This window comes from Sapajus apella, unplaced genomic scaffold (assembly GCF_009761245.1).
Source record: "Sapajus apella isolate SASKATOON/1434 unplaced genomic scaffold, GSC_monkey_1.0 scaffold84, whole genome shotgun sequence".
NCBI classification, from domain to species: Eukaryota; Metazoa; Chordata; class Mammalia; order Primates; family Cebidae; genus Sapajus; species Sapajus apella.
Genome location: NW_022437024.1, coordinates 817,940 through 821,543, shown reverse-complemented (window position 1 = coordinate 821,543; position 3,604 = coordinate 817,940). Strand labels below are relative to the sequence as shown.

The following is a 3,604-nucleotide window of genomic DNA, read 5'->3' as shown; positions in this document are numbered from 1 at the left end:
TCACACCTGTAATCCCAGCACTTTGGGAGGCCAAGGTGGGTGGATCATGAGCTCAGGAGATCAAGACCATCCTGTAACATGGTGAAACCCCATCTCTACTAAAAATGCAAAAAATTAGGCTGGCGCGGTGGCTTACGCCTGTAATCCCAGCACTTTGGAAGGCCGAGGTGGGTGGATCACTTGAGGTCAGGAGTTCGAGACCAGCCTGACCAACATAGTGAAACCCTGTCTTGGAAAAAAAAAAAAAAATTAGCCAGGCGTGGTGGCACACACCTGTAGTCCCAACTACTAGAGAGGCTGAGTCAGGAGAAATCCTTGAACCCAGGAGGCAGAGGTTGCAGTGAGCCAACATCACGTCACTGCCCTCCCATCTGGGCAACAGAGAGAGAGTGAGTCTCAAAAAAAAAAAAAAAAAAAAGAAAAAAAAAATTATAAATTAAACATATATCAATAGAAAATATTTCTTTAATCATTATTTTAATCAATGTCCCTTGTTCACTGTCATGACTGAAAAAATAACATCACTTCAATGAAAACAGGTTCAGGCTGGGTGTGGTGGGTCATGCCTGTAATTCTAACAGTTTGGGAGGCCGAGGCGGGTGGATCACCTGAGCTCAGGAGTTTGAGACCAGCCTGGGCAACATGATGAAATCCCATCTCTACTAAAATACAAAAAATAAGCTGGGTGTGGCAGCGTGCACCCTTAGTCCCAGCTACTCAGGAGGCTGAGGCAAGAGAATTGCTAGAACTTGAGAGGCGGAGGTTGCAATGAGCCGAGATTGCGCCACTGCACTCCAGCCTGGTCAACAGAGTGAGACTCCGTCTCTAAAAAGGAAAAGAAAAGAGGTTCATTGTATTAAAGCACTGAATATGAAGTTTCTAATATTGGAAAGGTCTACTTAGTAAATAGCATGGATTACCCCATGTAGACAGATTTTTAAAATGTGATAGCTCTGCACCCTGAACCCTGAAGTGTATCATCTATAGAGATAAAACACACTTGCAGATCAGTCCCTTGTTGCATCAGGAAAATCACTGCAATGGGAAATTACTCTGGAGTTTACTTTTCTTTGGGACTCTTTCAAACCAAGCTTTAGCGACTTTGCAATTCAAGAGTCATCCTTTGGTTACAAGTAGAGTTAGTTTCACACAATGGACCATTGTTCACAAGCATTCTCAGTCAACCTAATCCTCCTGAAGTTACTGGTTATGACTAGGTTATAGCTGTTGGCTTACAGGTCTAGACTTACTTGCAATTGCATAGTGCTTCAGGTCTCCAAGGTCTTTCAACACAGGTGAAGATACTGTCAAAGGTTAAACCACATGACAAATTGTCAGTCGTTTAGTAATGTTGCATTTGTGTGTGTGTTTGTGGAGGTGGGGATGGGGCCAGCAGTGATTTAGAAACTCCCACAACCTATTCCCTATGCAGTTCTTTTCCATTCATTCAGTCAACAAAAACATTTTAGTTAAATATTTACTGAGCGCCCGGTGTGTACCAGGCACTATGCTAAGTGTTAGGGATACAATTTTAATATATGTTACAGACAACAGCATTTTCACCATTATTATCCTACCTGCAAACAATAAATCCTGCAGAAAGCCAAATACCTTCCTTGAGGTTTGTCTTGCACATAATATTTAACCCAAGAATTGCCGTCTTAATTGAGGACTTCACCCTCCAAATATGGAAAGAGGATTCTCAGAACGATGCCCCTAATAGGATGCACTGTAAGCTCTTGAACATCAAAAAACTGCTCTCAGCCTCCGCGGAGGAAGATTAGGAGACTGGGGCACGGGGGTAAGGGGTAGACTTGTCACCGCCTATTTTTGAACTGTTTGACGTTTTCCCCGTGTTTATTTTTATGTGCGCGGGCTGCGGGCTCCGGCCTCCGCGAGGCAAGGCTCAGCTGCAGACCCTCGGGCCACCAGCAGGGAGCAGCGCAGTGCCTCTCGCAGCGCGCTCAGCCGGGGGTCCGCGGTGTGTGGGCGCCGGCTCCCTGCAGGACTCAGCGCTGGGGCCGGAGGCCAGGAGCCGGGAGCCTCCGCGGGGAGCACGCGCTAATGTGGCCGGGAAGCAGCTCCGGGTTGCAGGGCAGGAACGTGCCCTGCCCCCGCTGTAAACTTTCCGTCGCTGCGACGGAAGCAGGAACTTGCTAACCACAAAACCCGCCGGGCCGGTGCGGGAGCTGCGGAGCATCCCCTGCCGTCCTCGCCGAGACCGCCGCGCGGATTCGCCGGTCCTTCCCGCGGGCGCGACAGAGCTGTCCTCGCACCTGGAGGGCAGCAGGGGCCCCGGGGTCTTCTCGCCGCCAGGTAAACGGGTCTCCCCACCACCCACCCCTGACGGGCTGCAGGCAACGCCGCCTCCTGCGGAGAGAGTAGGCCCCCTCCTTTCCAGGGGCCGAGGCTCCTCCACCCACACCTGAGCATCCGAAGGACCAGCTGGGGCCAATAAAGGCTGACCAGGATCCTTGAGTCTCTGCATTATTCCGAAGGGGACCTCCAGGCAGGCTCAAGGCACCTGCCGTAAATGGCTCTCGCTCTCCGTTGACATCAGGAGAGGCAGAAGATTAGCTCAGTAGGCAACATGCATTTCCTCAAAGGGAGGGAAAATGTTCCCTGTTTTCTTGTAGGAGTCGTCTCTGTATTCATTATTGAACCTGCTAGTTGTCTAATTCTCTGCAGAGTGTGTGTGTGTAAGTTATAAGCATCTTGGTAAATTATAGTGTGCTGTGAGTAAGATGATTTCCAATATTTGAACTAGTTATGTGCGAGTAAGTTTTAGCGACTCTTGTATGCAGGCGTTAAAACTCAGGGGCATCCTCTCTCCCCGCCTGTATCCTTTCCCCCGCCGGTCTTTCAACAAGATTCAATTCGACGTCAGGCCCTTCAGGCCTAAATAGTAATGGATTAGAAAACGTCATTAACCTAATATTGCCGAGTCTCTTTAATGATATAAAGCTCTTCAGTACTTCTGGCGATGCTGCTTACCTAAAACAGCTCGTGCCCCACCTCCTTGCATACGTCAGGTTTCTTTGCAAAAGCTTGAAAAGAGGCTACATTAGAATCCATTCAAAATAAAGTATTGACCTGGTTTTCTCTTGATTCCCTAGAGGCTTGCAAAATGTGGCAGCATATTAAGTACCTTGGCCAGAATTCTTAACCTGGGGAGTCCATGATAAGGTTTCCATGGATAGAATTCAGGATGTCTGTGAACTTGGGTGGAAAAATTTATTATTTCACCGACTTGTGAAATGGAATGTAGGCAAGAGCCACAGTAGTTATTAGCAGTAGCTATGATTTGTCCCCAGTAGATATTGCTGATACTTTTTTTTTTTTTTTTTGAGACGGAGTTTCACTCTTGTTACCCAGGCTGGAGTGCAATGGCGCGATCTCGGCTCACCGCAACCTCCGCCTCCTGGGTTCAGGCAATTCTCCTGCCTCAGCCTCCTGAGTAGCTGGGATCACAGGCATGCGCCACCATGCCCAGCTGATTTTTTGTATTTTTAGTAGAGACGGGGTTTCACCATGTTGACCAGGATGGTCTGGATCTTTTGACCTCGTGATCCACCCGCCTCGGCCTCCCAAAGTGCTGGGATTA

The 3,604-nt window shown here is 48.4% G+C and overlaps 1 protein-coding gene across 3 annotated transcripts in view; it reads left to right on the top strand.

Annotated features, from left to right (window-relative positions):
• Window positions 1-1,710: 1,710 nt before the first annotated feature.
• The window catches only part of MANSC1 (MANSC domain containing 1), a 22,287-nt gene continuing 20,393 nt past the window's right edge, over window positions 1,711-3,604 (top strand). The window contains exon 1 of one of the 3 annotated variants that reach the window (XM_032253667.1): window positions 1,711-1,731. The gene's annotated coding sequence lies outside the window, so the exon portion shown is untranslated. Of the gene's footprint in view, window positions 1,732-1,986; window positions 2,582-3,604 lie in introns of those variants that run through there. The other 2 variants (XM_032253666.1, XM_032253665.1) reach the window with 2 other exon arrangements.